Source organism: Gorilla gorilla, chromosome 5 (assembly GCF_029281585.2).
Source record: "Gorilla gorilla gorilla isolate KB3781 chromosome 5, NHGRI_mGorGor1-v2.1_pri, whole genome shotgun sequence".
NCBI classification, from domain to species: Eukaryota; Metazoa; Chordata; class Mammalia; order Primates; family Hominidae; genus Gorilla; species Gorilla gorilla.
The window spans coordinates 18,415,615-18,442,167 of record NC_073229.2 but is presented as its reverse complement, the minus strand read 5'-3'; the positions used below and the strand labels follow the sequence as shown (position 1 = coordinate 18,442,167).

Sequence of the window (26,553 nt, the reverse complement as noted above, 5' to 3'; positions counted from 1 at the left end):
CAGAGCACTTTACAAATTATAACATAATTTTAAAGAAAATAAGAGCTTTTAAATTATAATGCGCTGAGATTAAAATAAATAGCAGAGAAAAAAATAATTTGAAATACAAAGTAATTGCTTCAAGATATACTCAAAATTCTATTATTCATTACTTATATTTCATAAAAAATGTAACTATTACCTTATTTCTACTGTATTAAGAATTAACCATGTAAGAATAAGTGAGATTATTTCAGTTTGAATTCCTCTTAAAATATGTGGCATCAGCAAATGCAAATATTCTTATGAGAAACAGTTTTTGAGCCTTTTAATTAGACAATTGCATCACCTTGGGCATGAGGTACTGAACCGGCTCCTCAGGTCAGCTGAAACAGCAAATGATTTACATATTTTATTTTTGATGCAGTGTTTAATAAATGTCTGGTTTTATACACACAGTGATGCAAAAAAATATTTTGTATTATTTGCATCAGTTAAGGTATTCAGTTATTGTTCTATCTTGAATGTCTTCAAATGTTATGAAAGTTAGAGACTTTGGTTGTCCATCTTCTTTTGGAAATATTCAAAGCATGCTTGCTTTCTTGTCTTGACTTTTTCAAGCACAGTCTGTGCACTTCAGGGCCCTCCTTTATATTGAAACATTTCTCCCAGCAGCTTCAGATCCCTGATGAATGGCAGATTTTAACATGATAAATGTTTAACCTACAATGCTGAATAATAAGAACAGAACAGGGTGGAGAAAAATTAATTAAAATTTCTCTTAGGAAGAGTTGTGTTTTGTGTCTGTGTGTGTTATAAGGACTGCCTTGAAAAGTTCAGGGCATGATAGAGACAGAAATAGGCATTTGGAGTTTCTGGGGAAGAGGGGGTTGGAACTCTGGGTTGCAGGGTATTCAAAGGAGACACAAGAGGAGAAAGGAAGGAGCGTGATCCTAGGGAGATGGCAGCTGGTTCTTCCCTGAAACACCCAGACCTGTATAAACCCTACAGAACTCAGGTGTGCTTGGTGTGAAAGGATTTGGGGGTAGAAACCCTAAAAACGGACAGCTTTATCTACAGGGCGGGCCATTGCTGCTAGAGCCTTATAAGCCTCAGCAGACATCTGGGTTACAAAATTCAAGATCAAATACCTTCTGCTGCCCAGAAACTCTGGAGGAGTCACAGCAGCAACTTTCACAGCTAGTTGCTGGGTGCTGCTTATGCACCAGGGCATGGAAAGAATAGCATGCATTCCTCTGGCTTCTAGAAGGAAGACTGCCACATTTTAGTAAGAAAAATTCCATAAATATATAGAGTTTTCCTAAGATAGACAGATAGAAAATTGATAGAGAGATGATAGAGAAATAGATTAGATAGATAGATAGATAGATAATTGTTGAAGAACAACTGTCACCTAGCATTATTGAAGAAGACACGGCTTTTTGGGAGGAATAGCTCTTAACACAGTCCTGCTGCTTCATCCTAAATGTCCAGCTTCCCATCAGGAATATTCCAGACATGGAAGAAGAGAGTTCTGGTAAAAGAATGGGAAGAATGATAAAAATTAAGAAAAACAAAACATTATGTTTCCTGTATGCTGAAGAAATCCACTTCAAAAAGGCAGCTATGATCCTGTATCATTGTTCTCACTTTTCCCAGCTGTGGCATTTAAAAAATAAAGCCTTAAGGAGTGAATAAAGAATGATTAGAAAACATGAGGACCTTCACTGATCAAACACACATTGTTCACTTGGACTTGTCCAGACTATATGAGCGACACTTGGAACCATTAAGTACTTCTTTTTGCCACTGGATTTATAAAGTAATTTATATTCGTATTGGGCAATTCTTTTCTCTTCAAGGCAATGCAAGTCAATATAATACAAAGTAACATTCTTTTCTTGCTAACAGGCAACCTTATTCACTTACTTATTTGCTCAGAAATATGTAGTTGGCACTTAAGAAGTTCAACACTGGAAATGCTGGTGGCAAAATCACATGCAATTCGACTTCATTACAAATAAGCCACCCTGCTACAGCTCCATCCTGTCGGAAAGGTGATTTTCAGATATTGAGGAAAATGCAAAAGTCTGGCAGCTTTACTTACTTAAAAGTAATGGAACTTCAAAAGTATATTAAATTAGCATGTTTGTCATTATGTGAGAAACTTCACATTTACATTTACCTGCTGTGTGATTCTTAGAAACAAACCAGGTGTATGGAATATGGCACCAAATAACAAGCAGACTAGAGAGCCTTACAAACTAGCGTTACTTCTACTTCAAGGTCCACAAAACGTTTCCTCTTTTATAATAGCATTCCCTTTCCCTGTTTTTAATTGTCTAGTAATCAGCACTCTACTAGTGTCATTCAAACCCACGGTAATTTGCTATAGCCATTATTGCAAAAGGCAGGCATCTTGCTCTGATTTTCTACAGAGCAAGATGTCTCCCTGTACTAAGTCCCCAGAGGGAAGCAAGCTGGTTACTCAGAACTTCTGTGTTGTTTAATGAGTAACAAATACTCCTTTCAGCTGGAGTATATTATCTCATATTTGACACTCCAAGGTATGCACCGGCCTTGGACAGGACATAGCATCAGCTCTTTGGAACATCCGGTTTGCAGGATTTTCTGTTTGTTAATTGAATACACCCTCCTAGTGACCTAAAAGAGCCCAACTGTCCCCCCATCAGAGGCTAAACGATTTCCAAGTTCACGCTTGCTCTGCCTGGGAGCCAGCTGGGCCACATAGTGCCTGTCCACTGAGGCATTCAACTTCCCGAACTGTGAGGACTCCAGCTCATCCCCACGCTCCTCAAAGCAACCTCAATCTCTTTGCATAGTTTCCTGACCCTGCATATTTTAAGAAGGAGGCAAAGACTTGGAAGGGCCTTTCCTGCAGTGCCCCCTAGGACAGAGTTCCCCTACCTGCATGATCATCAAAATCAATGGGAAAAGTTTCAAAATCATATTCCTGCTACAACCCAGGCAGCAGGGTCAATCGTACTGGGTACAGAGACCCTGAGCCCAGCAGAAGGGATGCCATTGCTCTGAAGCTGTGGCTAAGGAACCACAGTGTTCAGACAGCAATAGTTCAGCTTGGGACATCCAGAGGTTGGTCTGGTTGAAATTCCAACAAGTCTAAAATTCTGATAATTCTATGATGATGGCTATAAATGCATAAGCATTCTTTTTTGGTACTTAGATGAATAAAAATAAGACGTGGTAAGCACAGAGTCCAGGATACAGGCAAAATTTTAGCCCGAAAAGAGAATTCATGTGGCCTCTGCCTGGCCTTTATCAAGTCACCTTTTAAATTAATGTCTTAATTGAGTTACAAGTCCAATCCTGTGCAGGTCCAGTTAATTCCTTCTTAAGGAGCTGATAATGAATAATTGTCTGCCAACTTCAAGTGGTTTGTTCCTGGACAAAGTCTAAGCCCTGGACCCCTGGAAAGGCAGGATTCTGAGAACTAAGTGCTACAGGGAACAGGGCCTGGCTGGGAAAAGGTGGCGTTCCGCTGATGAAGCTATTTTTGATTACCTATTGCTTTACGTCTAGTTGAGGGAGAGAGGTGACTCACACATGCATAGTCTGAATAATTTATATAACCTGTCTCAGGCTGTGTAAACACAAGTGATCACATTAACCTTTTCAACATTAGAAATAGAAACACTTGCTAGTTCCATGTATAGAAGGGGAAAATGAAGCAAAGAGAAAATGAGGAATTATCTCCAGGAATGAGGTGCACAGAAAATGATTAACTGTCCTGAGGTTACAGAGAGGTTTGTCCTCTGATTTTAGAGAAAGATTCTCTTTGAAAGTGACAGGAGAGCTTTGACGGGGTAGGAACAGGGGGATGTCACAGGGCAGCCACGGGAGATAAGAATATTTGAGTTAATGAATGTGGAGTCTTGGGACTAACACAGGTGGCAAGTATATGATTTAAACAACCATATATTTGTTGTTATAATGTCCTGGTACAGTGTCCACACCCTGGCACATCCACACCATGGAACGCTTCTCAGCAATAAAAAGGAACAACGTTCTGATATACACAGCACTTTGGAGGCATCTCAAGGGAAGCATCCTGAGTGGGAGAAAAACACCAAAAGGTGGCATATCGTATGATTCCACTTATATAACAGCTTATTTAACATGTCTGAATGAGAAAATTATGGAGAAGGAGAACAGGTTAGTGGCTGCCAAGGACTAGGGAGGGGTTCGGTAGAAGTTGGTTGTGGTTATAAAAGGGCAGCACACGGGATCCCTGTGGGGAGCTGCTCTCTGCTTTGCATCTGGACTGTGGTGCCCACAAGATCTGCCCATGTGACGGACATACACACACACACACACACACACACACACACATGTAGAGCCAGGGAAATCTGAGTGGGGTTGGCAGATTGCACCAATGTCATTTTCCTGGTTGTGATATTGAATGTAGTTTTTCAAAATGTTACCACTGGGGGAAACTGGAAGAAGGATATGTGGGATCTAACTGAATTATTTCTTACAACTGCATGTACAGTTATCTCAAAATAAAGTTTTTAAAAAATACTTTATAAAGACAAGATGTTAAAAGCGAAATGGAAAAGTCTATGAAAGAAAAGTAGATGGCCTAAAAATATCAAAGCTACCTAAAAACACTTTGCAATACCCCACCCTCACTTTAATACATTAGAAAGCTTGCTGGGAGCTGAAATATATACACACACACACACACACACACACACACACACACATACACACACACACACAGAGAGAGAGAGACAGACTGTGTTCGAAGGCAGCAGGAAAAAGGTAGGTTTTAAAATGTGGGTTTTATTCTTATTCAGGTATGGTGAGGCCAGCAGATCAGAAGATGACTCGATGACTGTCATTGAGAAGACAGTTTGTTATTCACAGTTCCGAAGGGGAGAGGGCAGCACACATCACATGCAACACACCACACGGGCCACACAGGGAAGTGCAGGAGGCGGAGTGAGGAGAAATTGTGACATGAGCCTCTATTGTGGTATCAGCAGGAAGGACCAGAAGAGGCGGGCAAGCAGCTTTAGGACTGGGCAGTTTGCGTAATCTCAGTGGGCTTGGGCACACGGCTGTCTCTAGCTGCCTATTACCTGGCCCTGGGATGATTAGGGCAGAGGGATAGTGGCCTGGAGTGTGAGAACCTATAAAGGAGGTGGCTGGAATGTGGACTCTGGGCTGGTCGGTTTGCAATTAAAAGGTGCACTCACTTTGCTGTCTCTAGGAACTACTGAACCCTGGGAGAGCCCATCCCTTCCAGGGTCATCAAGGCCCCGGATGTCAAAGCATCAGAATGAAAAGACGTGCTTGATAGGAAGCATTGTTGGCCGACACTGATGAGGAGCAGACCTCCTTTCATTGGCTGGCTTTCACACGTTAACCAGGCAGGACAAAATATTGGAATAAGAAGCCTTCCTGAGGTTCCCAGCAAACATTTCTTCTTCTGCACTGCGGAACTTATAGCTCGTAGCACCTGATTTTTTTTTAATGCTAAGATCTTACACAGATATTGAAATCTATTTTTTTTTAGACGGAGTCTTGCTCTGTCACCAGGCTGGAGTGCAGTGGCTTGATCTCGGTTCACTGCCACCTCCGCCTCCTGAGTTCAAGTGATTCTCCTGCCTCAGCCTCCCAAGCAGCTGGGATTACAGGCAAGTGCCACCACGCCCAGCTAATTTTTGTATTTTTAGTAGAGACGAGGTTTCACCATGTTGGCCAGGATGGTCTCGATCTCTTGACCTCCCACCCGTCTCAACTTCCCAAAGCGCTGGTATTACAGGCGTGAGACACCACGCCCAGCCTAGATATTTAAGTCTGTGTGTGTGTGTGTGTGTGTGTGCGCGTGTTATCTCCCTGCTCAGACAGTATGTTTCATAGGCCCAAACTCTCTCCATTATTTTTATAAAGTGATTAGAACTGTACAAACCCCCACAACGACGTCTCACTAACTGTGGGATTATTGATGACTTGCAATCATTAGGATAGATCACTTGAAGGACTTTCCCTTTCCCTAGAAGTGGCAGTGAGTTTGCTCCAATCCACCAACACAAGTTCAAGCAATTATTGATTATCTTAGGCAACGGGGAATAGGATAGCAACTAGTGGGAGATTTATGTTCAGAGGAGAATGGCTCAAAGGTATGGACAAGAGACAAAACGGGGAGGGAAATGTTCTTTCCATCATCCATCCAAATTGCTGTCAAACTGTGACAACATTGCTCCATTTGCATACCAACATATCTGTTGTGTTCTACAAATACCCATGAGGTAACAAGTGCAGACCACCGGGGGTGCTGCTGGACACTCCCTCCTGGTCCGCACAGTGGCTGTGACCAGTGTGAGCTGCGTCATTAAGCCCTCAGGCCACACACGTGCACAGAAATTAATGGCCTGGTGGTTTAGGTTTAGTATGTTCTGAGGATCGTTTCAAATCTTTACTATTCTATATGGATTTAGTCTTAGAAAATCTGAACACTCATTTACCTAAACAACGCCTGTACAAGGTATTCACACATTTCCACAGGATTACTTCCCTTCAACAGCAAAATACTCTCATGGAACATTTATTTACCCAATCCTGAGGAACAAATCAGCACAGCCTCAAAAGACGGAGACATCATCATTTGTACTCTCTCCCAACACTACCCAAGACAACACCCAAAACCCCAGATCAACTTCCCTCCGGGAAGCAGTGGCAGATGAAGGAAGCTCCCTGCCCGGCTTCACATTTCCGTCTGGAAAATTGCCACTGCAGCTCGTGTTCTCAACCTAGACTGGAAAACGGTTCACTTGAACAGTTTTAAAAATACAAATGCTTACCCTCAAAAACCTCTATGTAATTCCTTTAGGTGACCTGCGCGTCAGGATTTGCCAAGCTTCTCAGCAGTTCTAATATCCAGCCAAGGCTGAGAACCGCAGCCTGCTCTCCACCTGCGGCCCTCACTCCTTCCTGCCTTGGGAGGGAGGCTGAATGGTCAGATTGGTGAGTTTGGGGAAGAAGAATGGAGCTGGCTCAGCTCAGCATTCCCCTCTGTTTTCAGATCTTTCTGCCTGCAGATCAGGGGGAAGTCTTGACCACATGGTTGGTTAAGGAGGCCAGCAGTTGGCCAGCAGTGCCTAGCCGTGGGTAGATACATTCACTATCAAGCCCATTTGGCCACAGATCAGTCTCTGTCCACTCCTTCGGTAACATTTCTGACCTTTTAATTTCCACCTGGTGTCTCTGTGTCTTATTTCTCAGGTGGTTTCAAGCACAGGAAGGAAAATTATTTTTAAAAAGGGGCTTTTTTTGGCCTTCCTCAAAAGCTCAATAGTTATAACCAAGTCAAGAAAAACATAGTCAATACCTTACTCTTGGCATTTTCCCTTTACAGGACTGAATGGCTATAGTAATAGCAACATTATCATATAATACTTTCAAATAGGAATCTTAGGCTGTCTGATTTAAATAAATAGAAGTTAATTTTAGAAGTTGCCAGTTCTCCACCATTTGAAGTGGAGACATCTGGAGTAACAAAGTTAGCTTTAAAGCCCGTATTTAAGTTTTGTAATTCCTACAAGTATAAAATATATTAGAATTTTTAAAACTAAGTGAAAGAAATTAAGTTACTATGCCTAAAAACCCCAGCTGAACTCTGTTCCTATAATCCTTAAATACCGCAGGCTGCCCAGTTAAAGGCAACAGTGGCTGGTACCCTGCATTGCACCCTGGCCTCTGCCTATTTTCAAGAGGCGAATCTTCATACAAAGCCAGAGACAGACAGCAAAATACACCTCTTTCAGACTCTTTTTTTTTTTTGAGACAGAGTTTCCCTCTGTCCCCCAGGCTGGAGTGCAATGGTGCGATCTTGGCTTACTGCAACCTCCACCTCCCCAGTTCAAGCTGTTCTCTTGCCTCAGCCTCTGGAGTAGCTGGGACTATAGGCACGTGCCACCATGCCCAGCTAACTTTTTGTATCTTTTGTACAGCTGGTGTTTCACCATGTTGGCCAGGCTGGTCTCGAGCTCCTGGCCTCAAGTGATCTGCCCTCCTCGGCCTCCCAAAGTGCTGGGATTACAGGCGTGAGCCACTGCACCCGGCCAGGTTTCCGCTTCTCCTTTCACTTCATCAGAAATCACAATTTTCATCACCAATGAGTCACTAAGCCAAGTACCTTTTATTTAACAAAGCAACTTGCAACCCTTCAAGAGCTCCAACAGGGACCAACATGGACCAACATGGACCAACATGGACCAACACAGCAGCTCTACAGGCTCTTGAAGGGCTACAAGTCGCTTTGTTAAATAAAAGGTGTTTGGCTTAGTGTGTCAAATTTAGGTGCAAGGAACAGAAACCTAACTCAATGAGCTCAGATAAGTGGCAGTTTATGTGCCCAACTTCACATGATGTAAGGGGAAAATGGAACTAAATCAGGATAGCCACAGGGATCTCAGCTTTAGGAGTTCATGGATTTTAGGGGTTGAAGGCGCCCAACAAATAAATCTGCTTGTTAGTCTTTACTCGATGAAAAATTTCAACACATACCCAGGTTCATAGCTAACCTGAAGAGAGGCAGAGATAAAATGACTATTTTCATATTGGACAAAAGCTGGATCAGAGGCTACTGTTTGCATATGGGGCCAAATGGCCTTGCTAATATAATCATCATTACTTATTAAAGCATTTTACTTTTACCATTATAAATATGCATTTCCACCTTAGCAACTGTTACAATTTCAACCCAGAGGGCACATAAAGAGATTGCTTTACTTCAAGTTACCTGTCTGAATGGTACATATATATGAAAGTGAATATTCAGATAGTAACAATAAAGATGAATGGCTTGCCTCATTTTTAATACATAATCTATTAGGTATGATGACCATCTATATAATTGATCACAAAGGAGATCAGAAATGGCACTGAATAGGCATCGTCTATTTGGTGTTCCACCCAAACCAAACTTAAAGACAGATTTTATCTCAAGCTTGAGGCCTAAGCTCCCTAAATAAAAAGATAGACAGGGGCCAGGCGTGGTGGTTCATGCCTGTCATCCCAGCACTTTGGGAGGCCTAGGCAGGCAGATCACAAGGTCAAAAGATCGAGACCATCCTGGCCAACATGGTGAAACCCCATGTCTACTAAAAATACAAAAATTAGCTGGGTGTGGTGGCACGTGCCTGTAGTCCCAGCTACTTGGGAGGCTGAGGCAGGAGAATCGCTTGAACCTGGGAGGCAGAGGTTGCAGTGAGCCGAGATCATGCCATTGCACTCCAGCCTGGGCAACAGAGTGAGACTTCATCTCACAAACAAACAAACAAACAACAACAACAACAAAGATAGATAGGTAGAGAATAGGCTGATGGATAGACCCATAGATAAACACTCTAGTAATGTAGAGCCTCTGAGTTATCTGGAGGCCTCCTCCTTCAGACCCCTGAAATTTGGTCATTTCATCATGGGCTGTAAATAAAAGGTATGTAGGGTCAAAGAAAAAATATAAAATCCATCAGATTCTGGCTTACTGGTATTCAGCACTTCTTGCAAAATATTGGAAGGCAAGATAATTAAATGAAAACTAAAATTAGAGATTTCATGGTCAATTGTGGATTTCAGTGATTCTTATTTCCCTTCATTGTCATAAAAATGAAATTGGTTGTATAAGTGCACACCTGGGTTTGGTTATAAGGTTTTAAATCTTCCCCACTTGGAAGTACTTCACAACAATCTTTTAAAAAATGTTACTAATACGCTTTGCTTGAAACTCTTGGCATCTGTTCCTGGAGGATAAAAATTTAACTATTCTGGCTCATATGCTAAGAAGTAGCAGAGTCCATTCAGAGTGCTGCTGAGCAGTCCAGAGGACCCAAGAATCACGAACGTAAAAGGTCTTCGTTATCTGCTGTGCAATTCTAGATTGTGTCCAGGTTGCTACAGATTTAGGGGAGAGGAGGAGTTCAACACAAACAGAAGAATTTCAATACAAACAATACAAACCATTGTTTTGATGTATTTCAAATCACCTTAATAGGTGCTTTAAAATTCTTCCCCTAGGAGAAAATTGCTGTGCCTTTTTATGCATCTCATCTTTTGGGTATCCTACCCCCTTCTCTATTAAAGGGCTTGAATCTTGACCCTAGCCTCAGATACTGGCCATCAACACCTGATCAAACAGGCTCTCACACCAACCAGATAGCATATTCAAGTGCTGCCTTCCTCAGTTAAAGGTGAAGGTGGAATGAAAGGCATTTGGCAAGTGCTGTCCAATAGCCCAGCATGTGTGGTATACACAGTCGCACTTTTTCAGATTCAAAGTCCATGACACACTCCAAGACAGTTTTATATTTAATGCTTATGTGAACAATCCCCAGATATACTGCATATGCTGTAATCAAAATCACATGACGACTGCTTTCCAAAATACCAACGATATATCTACAAAGTATTCCCATGTGGAATGGCTTACCGTCATCATGAAGTTTCTCCATTTCAAGGATTCAGGCCTTCATGGAGTGGAGAGTGTGATTTGACTTGGGAAGCTGTGTAACATCAGAATATTTACAGGAAGTAACACAACATCACCTGATACCTTCATATTGCAGAGTAAGATTCACAAATTAGCCTACCATTACTCTAAAATGTTAAAGTCATAGAGGCCGTTGTTGAACTTCCTGGTAGCCAGAGAAAGTCTCTACCAATTTATGCTATACCCATTCTGTAGACTTCTTTATTAACCATCAATAAGCAAATGTATGCACAATAAAGTTGAATGTTGGGTGATTTTATATTCTCCAGCACGGACCAACACAACCAATTTGAAAGTTCGTCAATGCCCAACATTTTAGAAAGAGTTACCTCAGACTGAAAATGAAAACGAAATGAAAATGAATTTCGTTTTTCCAGAGTACTCAACAATGGCTGACTATAGGGAAGAATGGCACGCTGAAAGTTGGATAGGCCCTAGGAGGATGCAATGATTTCTCCGCTTTGGAAACTGGCACATAAAAATTCTAAATAAATTTAGGCAATAACTACTATTACAATGGTGAAATTTTATATTTCTTTATCTTTTGTATTTTCTTAGAAATTTGATGCATCAAAATCATATTGTATTTCCTGATGCATTTTTTGAGAAACATCTGTTGATTTGCTGATGGAAATTACATCAACCTATGGTGACATTCATCCACTCATTGCAAATACATATTGCCCCTTGACATAAAGAGGATGGGGAGAAAAGTTGCTCCTTATTCTGAGTCTGATCTCATTTGTGAAAGCTAACTGTGTGCAGTAATTCTGCAATCTCGAAAGATGTGATAGTTATACTTTGCACCCAATTATTTGTGGCCCTCCTATTAGAGAATAATAGATCCTTAGTGACTGTCATGTAACTTGTGATGCCTTCCTGTGAGAGAAGGATGTCCCTGTGGCCTTTGATGCTTAGGCACGGCCCAGGACTTGCTTTAGGCAACAGAGCATGGCATACATCTTATCCGAGGTGAACTCTAAGAACGGCTCTATGATTCCCCTCTGCCTGTCTTTTCTTCTCTCATGAGAATGGAATGTTTCCAGTGAAGCTATTCCTCAAACTTACATCCTGGAATGAAAACCTTCAGACAACATGTAATGAGAGTGAGAAATAAATCTTTGTTGTTTTAAGCCACTGAAATTTAGACGTTACTGGTAACTGCAGAATAAACTAAAGAAGTTGAATGTGGTAGTCCACTCTTATGCAAAGTTTTGCTTTCTGTTGCTTCAGTTACCCAAGATAAACAAAGAAGCCTGAGTACAGTAAAAGAAAGATATTTTGAGAGAGAGATACAACATTCACATAACTTTTATTACAATGTACCATCCTAATTGTTCTACTTTATCTTTAGCTATTGCTGTTCGTTTCTTACCGTGCCTAATTTATAAACTAAACTTTATCATAGGTATGTATGTACAGGAAAAAACATAGTCTACACAGGGTTTGATACTGTCGGTCTCAGGCATTCACTGGGGGTCTTGGAGTGTATCTCTCACGGATAATGGGGGATGACTGGATACAAAGCAGTGAGGCTGAAGATGAGGAGCCCACACAGTAAGGATGGAAGCTCAGAGGCAGAGGAAGTGTGGCTCCCTAGTGACACTGCCAAGCTCCCATTCCAGCCTTTGAACTACCTACCCCTAGAATTTGCAATATATGAGACAATTAATTAAACGTCATTAGTACTTAAGCCTTTCCCCTTCCTCCTTCACGTCTGCCACGCTGGCAGGGGAGTCTTGCCCCTGCTTCCATGTGCCGGCCCACTCCCTTCTTACCTTCTTGGGCCGTTTCTCCAACAGTTGCCATCCCTCCCTGGACTGGTTCCTCCACGCTTGCATTTGAGTGTCATCAGTCACCATCTCTTCCTGAAAGTCTACACTGACCTGTCAACAGCTGCCTGATTCTCAGTCTGCATCTGGTTTCCTACACAGGTGGGAAATCATCCACAGTATCCTGTGCTTAACTTGTCTTAACACTTAGCATACTTTATCCTCATTGTCTGTCTTCTTGCTTGTGTTCAATATTACATGTAGGTTTTAATCTGTTTTTTCATGATTCTTTCATTAATACCTGTTCAGAGAAAATTAAGAATATTCAGTAGAGAGTAAGCTCCGAACTGATAGTATCTACCAAATTATCTAGAAAATGTTAGGAGCTTAGTAAATGTTTCATTTTGTTTTTCTATTTTTTGTTTTTGTTTTTGTTGTTGTTTTTTTTTGGGGGGGACAGAGTCTCACTCTCTCTCCAGACTGGCGTGCAGTGGGGTGACCTCGGCTCACTGCAACCTCCGCCTCCTGGGTTCAAGCGATTCTCCTGCCTCAGCCTCCCAAGTAGCTGGGACTACAGGTGCACACCACCATGCCCAGCTAATTTTTGTATTTTTAGTAGAGACAAGGTTTCTCCATGTTGGCCAGGATGGTCTCGATCTCCTGACCTTGTGATCTGCCTGCCTCGGCCTCCCAAAGTGCTGGGATTACAGGAGTGAGCCACCGCGCCCAGCCTAGGGGCTTAGTAAATGTTTATTGTAAAATACATGAATCCCTGAAGGATGAAGGGAAGGAAGTATCTAGTTCTAGTACAAGGAGGTTGTAGGATAGGCAAATAATGGAGGTTGAATTGAAATGAGAGGTTGTGGTCTGCTCATAGAGAGCAATGAAAGTCCTGATAAGGTGTTTGTTCTTCCATCTTCAGGCAATGGGATGCCATTCCAAGGTTTCGAGCAAGGAAAATCATATTTCATCCTGCATCTTAGAAAGAGCACTGATGACAATGAAGGACATGAACAGGGAAAGGAATTGGCTGAAGATTATGTTTCTGTCATCAGGCTGAGACATTCATTAAACTAGGCTGGTAGTATAGATTTTTAAAAAGAAGATATGATAAGATACATTTAAGAGACAGAATTGACATAGCTAAAGACATCAGCTAGTTGTATGAAGAGAGAGGGAAGAGTTGGAGATGAGGCAGGGGTTTCTTGCTTGCCGGTGGTGGTGTTAATCAAGGCCAGAGAACAGGAGTCATCCTAAAGGATAATGGCATCACTCGCAGACGCACTGAGACTGAGGCTCGGCCAGTGCTGGGGCTGGAAGTGCAGAGAGCTGGTAATTAGGGGATGGCAGTGAGTGCTCCCCTGAGGAGAAACTGGGGGAGCAGAAAGATAATCCACTCGAGGACACAAGGCTGGGTGGTGCCTGTGATTTAGAGTAGCTCAGGCAGAGGCACCAACTGAAACACAAGAAGTGGCCGGAAATCAAGAAGTAAGAACATGTGGCTTCACAGAACCCAAGGGCAAGAGAACTTCAGGTAGGAAAAACAGCACTTTCAATGCTTCAAATAAAGGAAAACATTGACAATGAGTCTCAGGACTCTCTTACATACAGAATTATTTTAAAATTAATGTTCAGCATTCCTAGAATCAGATAAATCAATGCTGGGATAATAGATAAGACTGTAAAAAAATAAATTAATATAAAGGTGTATTAATATAAGGTTATCTGTAAACAGAAGATCTTGATTTCTAGTAATAAATGTTTACACGAACTGACTACATAATTTTACATAAATCACCTAATCCCTCTAGGGTCTCTGTTCATCATCTGAAAAACGAACTAAGTAGATTCAATAATCATCTGACCAGCACATCGAGCTCTCAGTGTCTATGTATGTCCTGTCAAACTAAAGTTTTCAGTAAATTTGTCCTTTTGACTTTAAAGCACAACATTGAATATGTATGTCCACTCTGACTCCTTTATAACTTCATTCTGTAGAGCTGAAGAAGATTTTTTGGTATTAGTCACTAATTTTCTTATGAAAATTCCCAGCTCTCAAGCAATGGCAAAATCAAAGCTTAAGTTTGAAAACCATAATAAGATACATCTGTGCTTTTAAAAATTGAGAGATGCTTATAATGTCCTTTTAAAGCCCCGTTCCTAAATCACAAAAGTATTTCTGCAAAGAAGGGTGTGGTGTGACATTTATTCACTACATTTAGATATTATTTCTTCCATACAAATAGCATTAATGTATCCAAAAGGCCCAATTATGGTAGGTAAATATTTCCATAAAGAACATCTGGCTTTTTGGCAACAGCTTGGATGGTTTCACTGATAGTTATTCCGTTTCTCTGAGATGCTTCATGCTCTGATGGGACAGATACATCTATTCTTAGGCTGCTGAATGCTTTTCCCTTTCACCTAGAACACAATTCTCTTTGCCTTGTTTTCTCTCATTCTCACTCTGGTTCTGTTCCGGGCTTAGCAGCAATGCCAGACTTGAGAGGCAGCTGCTCACTCTCTCTCACTTGTCACACTTTCATCCATACATTTCCTTTATCTCTAAGTTTTATTTTATGCATGAACAAGTCTAAAACCATCATATATCAATTCAGGTCTGTTCTTTCTAAGCCCTAGTTATGCTCAACCCTTGTCTGTGGCTGTATGTCGATTATGAATCTGGTTCTGGGCACCAAAAGGGCAGAGAGACCACATGTTTACATCCCCCTTACCCACTCTCAACAAGAAACATCCCAGGTTGAGTATAAAAATCTTTAAGCCAATCTGTAGAGCTGAGCACATCTGGGTTTGATGCAGGCTGAAAGTTGGGCCTAGGGTTTCTACTCCATGTGTCTCCTGGTTCTGGGACACAGGCTGAAGGAGGTAGCACCAGTGGGGACCTGTGGTTCTCTGATGATCTCGAGAAGCTCAGCCCAGGAATGCAAGTGGAGGTAACACCTCCTTGGACATGGCCAATGCCAGCCCACTCATGTTCCACTGGGTGGGGAGGAATCAATATTTGTTAGCAATCATACATTTTATCACACTATTTACAATGGGAGTGGAGGAAACAAAACTGTCATCATACGTAGATGATACATTAGTTTCATGGAAAAGCCAAAAGAATATAAGTGAATACTAGCCAGATTCCTGGCTCTGAGATTGCTACACAAAAAAATCAACTATATTTCTGTACAACAACAACAACATTTTAAGATAACCACCATCTTCATTAGCAGCAGAAACAACAAAAATGCACCAAGGTGTGGGAGTGATAATTCAAATATATTAAACTTGGCATAACTCAAGTGTGGACCAACAGAATGGACAGCATCTTAGCACTGGGAAGGGCCCCTGCAGTGATGGCTGTTATCCCTTTGGCTGCTAGATCATTGGGTGGCACAAGAGAGCCTCAAGAATGTGGCTTTGCAAGGCACTCAGTGGCTCTGTGTAGTGGTTACCAGCATATTTTTAACTTAAAATCATCAATAGATATTTTTCTTAAAAAATCTAAAATTGTTTCCTTTCCTTTGCTGGAAAAATATACATTGAAGACTGTTTGTACAAGTGACCACTAAAAATAAAAAGACATAAAATGCATAACTTCCAAACATGTAAAGAAATGTTTTATATCTCCAAAATCCATGGAGAAGACTGACTGATTTTGTCAATGTTTCTTCTAGAAAACTCTCATTCTGAGGCTTACACTCTCCTAAAAGCAAACAGGTCAGCAAGGAATTCCCATCTCTTGCTCTCTAGATTCTTTTTCTGATTAGAAGAGAAAGAAAAAGTATCTCCCCAGTCCCTTCCTTCTGCAAGCTGTGCCCTTCCAAAATCTTAGGCAGCTGTATTTTTTTTTTGAGACTGAGTCTCACTCTGTCGCCCAGGCTGGAGTACAGTGGCGCGATCTCGGCTCACTGCAAGCTCTGCCTCCCAGGTTAACGCCATTCTCCTGCCTCAGCCTCCCAAGTAGCTGGGACTACAGGCACCCGTCACCACCCCTGGCAGATTTTTTGTATTTTTAGTAGAGACAGGGTTTCATGGGGTTAGCCAGGATGGTCTCGATCTCTTGACCTCGTGATCCACCCGCCTCGGCCTCCCAAAGTGCTGGGATTACAGGGGTGAGCCACCACGCCCAGCCAATCTTAGGCAGTTTTGTGTTGAACTGATAATGTGTTTGACTTTTGAACATCCTTTCTCCCCTATATAATCTAACTCAGTTTTGGTAATATTCTTCCTATATTTCCACCTGGACCAGTGAATGCATGGGAAAGTTTTGAGGGGGTCCTTCAGGGAAAGAGAAAGCAATACTTTTTCTTAATATGAGCAAGGAAACTTGTTGCCCAGTTGTGACTGGTGGCCATCTTGACGCCATGAGGGAAGCTAATCAGGGGAAAATGCAGTGGGTAGATGAATGTGACACAGAGCCGAACATGTCATGGAGCACTCAGCGTGGGCAGACAGGAGGAGTCAAAGGGCTTCTCATGCAGCTATGGGTCGCCGAGGAAAATCCTTCTCCGAGCCAACTTCTCCTAGAGCTCAGTGGCAGGACTGGGTCAATGCCCAGCCATGGCTGGCAAAGAGAAACCAAGTTGCCAGGATAGAGCAATCATAGCTTATGCCTTGGTGCCAGGCGTGCTGCCTTCCCTGTGAGGGTTCACTTCTGTTAACAAAGAAGGAGGAAGGCCGGCTGTGGAGTGGACGAACAGTCTCAGCCTCAGGAGACTGACCAGGCCCCAGTACTCCTAGGACTCCTCTCATCTGTCCTGGCATCATGGTGAGCGCCTCTAACCAACCGTCTCGCTGGGTCCCCAAGGATGCCTACACTAAAGTAAGCAAAAAGTTTAGTGAAAATAAAACACAAATTAGAGTTGGCTGAACCTGAGTTGTTTAGTAATTTTTAGCTAGCAGCGCTTCAGCGCCATGCTGCCCAGAAGCTCCCCATCTCCAGGCCATGCTCCTCCTTCCCCCGCAGATGGCCGGCCGGAACGCCTGGCACGCAGCGTCCCTTCCAGTGTGTGATGAATATGAAGGCTAAGAATCACGATGGTATGAACCCTGGATCGCACACAAAAATGCCATGTCTGCGACACACTCACTAAAGGGCACTGAAGCATTTGGTCAGAAACATGGAGGCCCTGGTGGCTGTGGCCTACACAATGCCTGGCACTGCAGTCCGCCCCTTCGATGGTATTCTCATGCCTCCAGTGTTTGCCCTTCCTGAGCCATCTCACCAGCAGACCCTAAGAACAGCTCACAGAGTGTTTCTCTCACTGGCAACATTAAACTTCCCATGAATTTCTCCAGATTCTGACAGCAAGCTTCCTGTTCCAGTGGTGGCCACATCATTGCAGAAGTTAGCTCCATGTTAGAAGCAATGAATGTGGAATACGGACTGTTGAAAACAGAGTTTGTGATGTGTCAGCCTTGAGAAAAACTGCACAAAATTAAACGAAAAAAAAAGTATGAAGTAAAAGTGATGAAAACAAATATAGCAAAAGAAACTCTCAATTGCTGAGCAACACTTGGACATTTTCTGGTGAAGTTGTTTATCTTCAAGAGAAAGTAAAGAATCCTATGATGATTCAGGCAGCAGTTGGCCTCGTGCAAGGGAGAAGATTCAGGTTGACTCTGCTTTTTCCATGTCTACAGTCAGAGCCAGAAGACAATGAGGGGAAAGCTGTGCTGTGGCGCAGCGGGACACGGCATAGAGTTCATCGAGGGTCGACCCAAGCCTAAGGTGCCGTCTAACTACAGCTACGGGAGTGAAGGCAAGTGCTGCAAGACCTCGACTTGGAAGAAAGAGTCATGTCACTAGCTAAGATTGGAAGCTGAAAATAAGCCATGTGAAAGTGTAGAGTTGACCTAATTTCTCCATATTTCAAACTGGTTCTGTTGAATTATCAATAAACAGGGTCGAGAGGAAAGAAAGAAAGAGTGAGTGAGAGAGAGAAAGAAAGAAAAAAGAAAGAAAGAAAAAGAAAGAGAGAGAAAGAAAGAAGAAAGAAAAAGAAAGAAAGAGAGAGAGAAAGAAAGAAAAAAGAAAAAAAGAAAGAAAGAAGACAGAGAGAAGTAGAAGAAAAAGAAGGACAGAAGAAGTTGGTCCATATCTACAGGAATGGAAGGACAACAATAAGAGATAGGTGATAGATAGATAGATAGATAGACAGATAGATAGACAGATAATAGATGATGGATGGATAGATACATAGATAATATATAGAAGATGGATGGATAGATGATAGATAAATGGATAGAAGATGAATGGTCAGGTGATAGATATGTAGATACACAGGTGCACAGATGATGGAAGATGAATGGGTAGATGACAGATGGATAGACAGATAATGGATAGACAGGTGGATAGATACGAAATTGTAAGTGGAAAAGGCAAAGTGCAGGGCGATAGACATAGCATGATGTCATTTCTGTAAAAACAAAATTAGACTTTCTATGTGCATGGAAATGAGTCTGGAACAATATACAACAAATGGTTTCAAACTGCTAACGGTTGCTACCTCTAGAAACTGGAATTAGGCCAGTATGCAAAACATGTTCACATTTAACTTTATATGCTTATACCTTCATGTGTATTTGAACTTTTTCAGCCTAAAGTTCCAAAAGTTACGTACCCTCCTATAACAGCATATGATGATACTGGTCCGTGTAAGGCTTGTCTCTCACTTCATGGATGTATGGACACATGATTGCCTTCTGCGTCCATTTGTCATCCCATTCCCTATAGCCGGCTTTTCTAATGGGTTTAAAATAGATCCGTCCTCATACTGTTTTTTTTTCTTTTTTTTTTAGATAGAGTCTTGCTCTATCGCCAGGCTGGAGTGCAGTGGTGCAATTTCAGCTCACTGCAATCTCTGCTTACTGCAATCTCCACCTCCCAGTTTCAAGCGATTCTCCTGCCTCAACCTCCCGAGCAGCTGGGATTACAGGAGTGCACCACCACACCCAGCTATTCTTTGTATTTTTAGTATAGGTGGGGTTTCACCATGTTGGCCAGGCTGGTCTCGATCTCCTGACCTCGTGATCCACCCACCTCGGCCTTCCAAAGTGCTGGGATTACAGGCGTGAGCCACCGCACCCGGCCATGCTGATGTATTTTTAGTTTATGTAAATGGTACTGTGTTACACACTCCATTTCTGCCTTTCAAACTCAGCACCGCGCCTTCCTGCTGTCCACACTGCAATGCCTGCAGCTTGCGGATTACCTCTAACTGCGCATGCGCTCCCTGCACGTTACCCGTCCCCCCACCCAGGAACGGATGTCTGAGTCCCCACTCCCTACCTCCTCAAACAGTGTCACCAGAAAAAAAGCCTCACACCTGTTTCTGATGGAGGTAGCTGTGATTTCTTTGGTATAGGAGCCCAGGAGCAGAACTGCTGTGTAAATGAGTACATGCATATTTAATTTAACTAGGCACTGGCAGACATTTCACATTTACAAGAAAATACTAAAAAGAGCATTAATATGTTTTTAAATTAAAGAAAACACTTTAAATTTCTGGCAAAAGAAAAAAGACTTGATTTATGGAAACTTTAAAAAAAAATTAAGCTATCATTCACTCTTTACCACAAAACACTCTTGCCATATAGTACAAAAATGAAAGTGTTCTCTAGTGAATCACAATTTTAGAAAGAGAATATATTTCTCTTTCTCAGGGCTTCCTGTTTCCTGGTGGGGAAGGTGGTGAGAATTTGAATTCAGGTTACACCCAGTGTGACCCAGGAGAGCTCAGTTTTGGTACCCGGGGCGTTACCTGAGGACGTCGACTGGGCCTGGGGGATGAGAGATCTATCCAGGTCATATGCAGTGGTGAAGAGTGCTGAATTAGAACATGTTTGGCATCAGTATGTGCACAACTGTCTCAAGTTGTTTTACAGTATAAAAGCTAAATACCAGACCGGCTGGTTCGAAACTGGACACCTGGCAGCTCCAAAAAATTCAATTTTCTTCCTTAAAAAAAAAAATCACACCTACAGGTATTGTATGTATCTCAACTTCCAAGTTACATTAGGGCAAGTTGTTGCACAAAGAACTGAAAAATAAAATAGAAAACAGATAATACCGCCCTGGCTGAATGCCACTGTGAGAGGAATCTTATGAACGATTAGACAGTGTTGAAAATCACAATTGTTTTACAATTTGTAACATAAACATACTGCATAACATCCTGTGAGAAAAAATTATTTCTGTAGTTCTATTTCATGAACTTATTCATAGTTAAACTATTTCTGCTTCTGAATGGTTCCCCTAATCCTGGCTGCAAAATGTCAGTGTGTCTATTCTTTTTGCTGTCTCTGAGCATAGATTCTGTTTCCGCCAACGAGGACACCTCAGGCTGATGTCTAAAGAAGTCAGCTGACTTGCCCCAGTGCCTCAGTGACTTCGTTTTTCCTAAATCCCCTTTCAATTAGACTCCACGGATGGAGCTTCTTTGTCTACTTCAGGCTCAAGACAAGCATGTTCCCCTAACTCTCACCACCCGGGCGTGACGGGAGGTAGAATGTGTATGTGTGTACGTGTGTCTGCACACATCGATCTGCATGTGTACAGTCTACATTTTCTTTCATTCACTCACCAACTCATTCCTTCCATGGTTTAGGCTCCACTCACTTCACAAAACCTGGAAGGCAGAATAAGAAGATGAAAGGATGCAGCCAGGCACAGTGACTCCTGCCTGTAATCCCAGCGCTTTGGGAGGCCGAGGTGGGCAGATCACCTGAGGTCAGGAGTTCGAGACCAGCCTGGCCAACATGGTGAAACCCCATCTCTACTAAAAGTACAAAAATTAGCCAGGCGTAATGGTGAGCTCCTATAATCCCAGCTACTCGGGAGGCTGAGGCAGGAGAATCCCTTGAACCCAGGAGGTGGAGGTTGCCGTAAGCCAAGATCACACCATTGCACTCCAGCCTGGACAACAAGAGCGAGACTCCATCTCAAAAAAAAAAAAAAAAAAAAGACAAAACGATGCAACCAGCAATTGCCACTCAGACTACTTCATATCAAAGATGAGCTTTATACAAACGCCTATCCAACGAATCAGACACAACTTCAAGTTTTTATTTTGCCACCTCTTCATCATGATGACAGAATTCCAAGTCTCTTTCCTGTATGAACTATTAGGAATCAGAGGTTAGAACTCGAATCTAAGCATATTCTCAATTCTTAACCCATAGAGCATCATAAGCTTTTCACTGCTCAAAGAGTGAATTTTGATTACTTGTTCCTGACAAAGGTATCCTGGAATCCCAGGCAGCAAGTACCTAACGCAGATATGCTTGGAACCCTAAAGTAACAGGATATGTTTAACATGCCATCCTGTTGGCCTTATTATTAAAGGAAGCAGCCTCCTGTGGCCCTGTTCTTTGTACTAAAATGCCTTCACTGTATAGCTCTGGAGATGATGCCTCCTGAAGTCCTATGAAGTCCTATGACACCGGACTTCCCATCTCCAGAGACACTGCTCTCCATGAGCCCACAAATATGGGTGCTTTGTCTCTAGATGAGACAGATGAGCAGTTTGTAGCCTGGACAGGGAACGAGTGCTGGGTGGTGACCTTCCCTTCCAGCCTAAGCCAACACACCCTGGCTCTTGAGATGGGAGCCATTTGGTAAGGGAGTTAAATGGCCTGAGCTCCAGATGGGTGGCCCTGGACAACTAGAGAGGCAACCCTGTGTTGTAAGAGACATCAAGCTGTGACAACATGAAACGAGTTCGCCACTCAAAAGCAGTATAGCAGCCATTAGTTCCTGGGAAAATGAGACCATGTCCTCCATGCAGAATCAGCATGATAAAAGCACTTGTCTTATTAGGTGGGAAGATGACCAGATAGCCTCAAATTACTTCACCAGTTCCAGGATTCTACCTACAAATAGAGGATGTCCCACACATTCAAGGAGCTGAAATGTTTAACATCAGAGAAATAAGCCTCAAGAGAGATGGGCAGACATGACCGCTGCAGTCAGACTCTATGAATTAAAGAAAAGCAAACCAACACACATGCAAACACGTGAGCAAGGAAGACTGTTTCCCCAATGCTCTTGCACGTTTTCTACTGTGATACTTTTGGGGGTTTTCAACCCTCTTTTCGCATTTTTGGATACCCATAGTAAGCAATAAGACAGCAAAAAGAAAAGATCAATGCTTCACGGAGCTCAGTTAAAACTAGCAAAGTAAAAAACGTCAAGACAAATTTCACCTACCAGCATGCTGTGAGGGCTAGATAGTATTGTGGGATTGTACAAGATTTGGGAGAACCAGACAGATGACTTTTTGTTTTGATGTCTTTAAAGTATTTATCTTGAAGAGGAAAAGAAAACAAATGTCTTAGTATGTTACAATTTTTGGCTGTATAAAGATCCAGCGAAATGAGAGAATTCAAGTGTGAACCACAAAAAAATCTTTCTTCATAAAGGGAGAGGTAAAAGAGTAGAAAGTTAATCAATTCAGAATTTTTCTCTCTCTAATTCAAAACACATTTCTCTAAAAATGTTCCTATGTCTGAAAAATACATATCACTACTTTTCTAAATTTAAAAATGCTGGTTTAAAAAGTAAAGGGGCACAGTTAAGCTATGTATTTATTAAATATATATGAATCTGACTGCTTGCTAGATCATTTATTACATATAAAGTTCCAATTTGGGAAATTCTTATAAGTTTAATTAGGTCTTTTTAATAAAAAACTAATTTTATTAAAACCTTAAAATGTAAGTAATGTTTTATTCAGACTTCCAAATTCAAGTAATTTAGCAAAAGGTTCAAACATCTGCCTCCAAAGCAAGCTTAGCAAAAGTTAGACAAGAAAATTGTTTCTCCATCCTCACTCAGATAACATGTAAATGTACAGAGCTTACTGGAAATGAACTGGAAGGCTCCTAGGTTTCCAGTAAGTCACAAATAAGCAAACAGCCTGAGAAGAGTCAATGGAATTTGTAGATCTAAAACAGCACCTTAGGGAGAAAGCTCAGCCCCGCATTTTACAAACAGGAAAAATGAATGGAGAAAGGTTAAGCCTCTGCCCAGTGGCAGCTTGCAGGCCCCTGGCAGAGTCAGGCTCGGAGCCTGGAGCTCCACACCTTCTGAGGCCCGTCCTTTTCCAAGGATCTTCTCCTGGTTGACTGCTGTCCCTTCCAGAGCTCCCAATAAACTGTTTGGGGTAAATTAATCTATCTTTATTTGAAGTGAAATCATTGACAAAAACGTAAATCATTAAGACATATTGTAATTTATTATTCCCAAACCCATCAACACTCATAGGCAGATAAACCTGGAGATTTCCACATACAGATTTCTAAAGTGCCGTATGTGTGAAGCCATTGTTGAAACAGTTCTAGTGAGATGTCGTTTTTATAACATGCAATTCACTTAAAGCGTACAATTCAGTGACTTTTAGTATATTGACAGAGTTGTGCATCCATCACCACAATCAATTTCAGAATATTTATTACCCAAAAGAAGCCCTAAGCCCCTCAGCCATCACCTCCATTCAAACCTCCTTTCCACCATAGCCCCCAGCCCTGGGCACCCGATACCCCCATCCCCATCGACTTGCCTCTCTTCAGGACATTTTGTATAAATGGGAACATACAATATATGTGGCCTTTTTAACTGATTCAAGTCATTTTTTAAAGACCTAAAACAAGCATTTATTCAAATCTATATTCTTTTTTATTTTTCAGTAATCTAGCTGACTTTTCAGTGAGTTCAAACTTCATGTTTCCCAATTTTGAAGATGTGGTTGTAATGTTGTCCTCGGGAGCGGATAAACGTTTGGCTGTACTGGAAGGTGCTCTCTCTGAAAAGAAAGGAACTGTTCCACAGCCATTGTGTATGCTTTTGTGACCCCTGCTGGCAGGATGTAATAGTGTGCTTTCAAAATCAGTTCCTTGAAATTCTTTTCCTATCTTAAATTTTAAAATGATGAACAGAGCACGTGACTATTAATGGGTATAAAATGTAATTAAAGTTGGTTGCTGTGTGTATGTATCCTGTTCTTTTCCTAGAAATTATAAAGCTGCAGGCTGTTCCTAAAGCTGTTGTTAAAACCCTGTCCAAAGTGCTGCTTACTTAACACTTTCCATTTTTCACAAGGAAAATGCTTAATCTGATAGCATTTCATCTCAATCCTAACAAAACCATAAAATCTGAAAGCTGTTTTATTACTGTTTAGAAGAATAAAATACATGAGATAAAGATTTTATTAAAACAATGTGTGAAGGCTACTAAGAGAAAAAAGAAATATAAAAATACAAAACATGTATAAATAACAATAAAGTCCCTCTGAGGCTTAGAGGCTTGTGAAAATTATTTTTAGTACAATTATTTAACATATCTATTGCTCTTTGAGTATTTCTCAATTTTAAAGTGGGTTTAAAATTGAAACTTTGATATTTACTAAATAGTTTTTCCTAATCTGAAATTTCCTATTTTAATTTAAAATAGAGGAGACAGAAAAAGAAAATAAATTCATAAATAGTTTTCTATGCCCTTCATAATACAACAGATTAGTGCTTCCAGTTTTATAAACATTAAAATTATTTCTGCTTTGTTAATAAAATTCCATAATCCTAGAACTAGTGCTTTAAAAAATCTATGCTTAAAATTATCTGTAGAGATTTAACTGTTTTTTAAAACCATTGTCACCAGAAATGGTTTTTGTCTTGCAGAAACTTTGAGAACTCTTCAAAAGCGAATGTTTGATTTAACACACATTACTGTTAATTTATTTCCTGGTTAAAAAAAGAAAAAAGAAGAAGAAATAACATTTACAGCAGATACATGAGTTTATTTTATTAGCCCTTCAGTTATTTTACAATTATTTGTATGTTCTGGGTAAGTTTACACAGAGCACCTTGTGCTATTTTATGGAGATTTTAAAACATATTCATGTACCTCCTAAGGCAAAAAAAAAGTGTTTAATCCGTTTATGTATACATAAATAAACTTCTTGAGTTAAAGGATTCAAATTGGGTTACCGTACTCATTTTTATGTTTTTAATAAAATGTCAAAGCAGAAATGTATAGATAAGATATGGATGACAAATCATTGCTTTCGGAAATGCAGAGCTTACATGTTTATGTGTGTATGTGGTTATAAACATAGGCAACACACAATGAGGAAAGAAACTTTTCCTTGGATCTGCACGTCAGTAAGGCTTTGGCTTTGAAGGCTGACAAAGAATAACCAGGATCAGAAAGCACATCTAGGGACTTCGAACCTGGAGATCTGATCTGCTGTTAGAAGCAAGAAGGAAGGGATGAGGTAGTCTTCATTCAGCATTGGAGAAGAGAGCTAATCGTTTTCAGGATTATCAGAACTCATGTGGTCTATGGAAAACTGAAATGAAGGAGGACCTATATTGATTATTACTCCCATATTTAGTATGTTTCAATACTCACGATTGCAGGTACCTCTGCAGAATGTACAGATTCACACATCTTAATATTAAAAAAAAATTCTGAGTAAGAGTCCCTCTTCTTTATCATTACCTGGAAGATTAATCCAAGCTTTGCTTCTTAAATAAAACAGCTTTAACTTCTCATATATTTCAAACCTATGTAGACTATTAGCTTCCCTCATTTTTTGTATTTTTTTAAACATTCACTTAATTGTAGGTGACCTTTCTCCTTCTGATATTGGATCCTACTTTTACCTTGTTGAAAAGTCAAAGAGAAACATAAAACATAGGCAAAATGTGTCATAAGCATTTCTTACTTGTTTTTTACAATTTGTAAGCAGTTAGCTCAACCCATTTTTCCTGTCCAAAGAAAAGGAATACAAAATTGGAGAATCATTTACTCTCTTGGCCTGGTGAGGCTAAATGATAGTTTCTAGTTGTAAGGGGCTAATGAGAATGGAAGACCTTGTCTTAAAGGAGTTCTACCTTTTCTCAGAAAGTGGCCAATTACCGTTTACGGCCCCAGCACTCTTTGATACTAATCAGTTAATTCAGTCTCCTGGCCCTCAGATATATTGGTGTTTACTCTATTAAGCAGCACACATTTCAATGCGGTGAAACACATGTTTGGCTGAAATCGGATCCTTCTGCTCATCAGCTCCCCTATGCAGAGGTTAGGAAGACAAGACAAAAGACTGTTGGCAACAAACACAGCCAAATTAAGAGCAGTTTCCAAGTGCATTTCCTTAAAGCAGTAGGGATGTTAGAAATCGGTAGGGGAGAGTTTTTGGTGAAGCAAGTTTAAAAGAGACAGACTCCAGCGGAACATCTGGCAGCATGTGCCCCCCT

General features: G+C 41.2%; 1 long non-coding RNA gene across 2 annotated transcripts in view; it reads right to left on the bottom strand.

Moving 5' to 3' along the window:
- Window positions 1-306: 306 nt before the first annotated feature.
- Window positions 307-26,553, bottom strand: part of LOC129534328 (uncharacterized) — a 128,373-nt gene continuing 102,126 nt past the window's right edge. Inside the window, exons 1-3 of one of the 2 annotated variants that reach the window (XR_008680880.2) lie at window positions 12,292-17,666; window positions 1,394-1,513; window positions 307-710 (exon numbers count right to left, since the gene is read on the bottom strand). This is a non-coding gene — a long non-coding RNA (uncharacterized lncRNA). Of the gene's footprint in view, window positions 711-1,393; window positions 1,514-12,291; window positions 17,667-26,553 lie in introns of those variants that run through there. The other variant, XR_008680879.2, reaches the window with a different exon arrangement.